The 1,522-nt window shown below is 44.5% G+C and overlaps 1 non-coding gene across 1 annotated transcript; it reads right to left on the bottom strand.

Moving 5' to 3' along the window:
• Positions 1-824: 824 nt before the first annotated feature.
• Positions 825-931, bottom strand: LOC118486956. The gene has a single exon (XR_004880123.1). It is a non-coding gene; the product is annotated as a small nucleolar RNA R71 (small nucleolar RNA).
• Positions 932-1,522: the final 591 nt, after the last annotated feature.

The raw sequence follows: 1,522 nt of genomic DNA, 5'->3' as shown, positions 1-1,522 counted from the left end.
TTTATTTTTCTTTTTTAATTTTTAGGATTTTCTTAATTTTTCAGCTTCTGCAGAGCTCAGCACGGGCCGTGCCTGGTCGGACACGGGCCGTGCCCAGCATCGTTACTGGCAGTTTTTAGTTTTCCAAGTTACAGATGGTTGACCACGAGGCCGTGTCGGTGCAACACGGGGTCGTGTCCAACTTTCTAGTAACTGGGATCTGGAAAACAATTACTGTAACTCCGACCACGGGCCGTGCTCGCTGAGCACGGGGCCGTGGTGAACCTTCTGACCAGCATTCTTTTCTGTTTTTACTGCAGGACTTGGAACCAGACGCCAATCCTACATAGTGTATGAGCTCCAGTTCTAATAAAGACATAAAAGAACCTTTAGAAGAACCTGAACGCTTTCTCAGAAAAAGATTAAAAGCTAAAAACCAAGAGAAAGTTTCTAGTGATCCACCCCCAATGGCGGACCAACGTATCCTCATGGATTATCAACGACCCACCGTAGGTAACCTAGGCGCCGCTATCAATGCACCGAATGTTGAAGCTAATAACTTCGAACTTCGGCCGCATTTGATACAAATGCTCCAAAACTCCGCAACCTTCTATGGGCTTGCAGACGAGGATCCCCATCTACATATTACTAATTTCTTAGAAATATGTGATACCTTTCGGATCGATGGAGCATCAAATGACGCCATCCGCCTCCGAATGTTTCCTTTCTCACTAAAAAACCGAGCAAAAGCTTTGCTCAACGCCCTCCCAGCTGGATCGGTAAACACCTGGGATGAACTAGCCCAAAAATTTCTATGTAAGTATTTCCCTCCCGCAAAAACGGCTAAATTAATGACTGAAATTAATACATATTCAAAAGAGGACGGGGAATCCTTATATGAAACTTGGGAAAGGTTCAAGGAGCTATTACGCAAGTGTCCACATCATGGCCTTGCGATATGGCAACAAGTATCCACTTTCTATAATAGACTGTTGCCACACACAAGGCAGACACTTGATTCTAGCTCCGGGGGACTTTTAGGTAATCGCCGCCCACATGAAATATACAACCAAATTGAGGAAATTGCTCAAACCAATTTTCAATGGCACACTCCCCGAGGCAATAAATCTATTGCCCCGGGCGCCCATAAGGTTGATGAAAGCACTTCTTTACAAGCCCAAATCGAAGCCCTTTCTTCAAAAATAAAAAAGTTAGAAATGACAAAAACAGTCTCGGTTATGGCTTGTGAAGGGTGTGGTGGGCCACATGAAAATTGGAGTTGTATGAAAGAAACGGACGATCAACAAGAATCGGCAAGCTACATTGATAATAGACCTAGGCCGTCGGGTCCTCCAACGGGCACTTACAACCAAGGATGGCGAAACCACCCAAACCTTGGTTGGAGAGAACCCAACAATAGTAGTAACCAACAAAACCAACGAACAAACTTTCAACAACCAAGGAATGATTCACAAAATTTCACTCAACAACAAAGTGGACGAGAAAGGCTTGAAGATACTATATCTCGCCTCATCTCCGACAC

This window comes from Helianthus annuus, chromosome 14 (genome assembly GCF_002127325.2).
Source record: "Helianthus annuus cultivar XRQ/B chromosome 14, HanXRQr2.0-SUNRISE, whole genome shotgun sequence".
NCBI lineage: Eukaryota > Viridiplantae > Streptophyta > Magnoliopsida > Asterales > Asteraceae > Helianthus > Helianthus annuus.
This window is presented reverse-complemented; position numbering and strand designations above follow the sequence as displayed.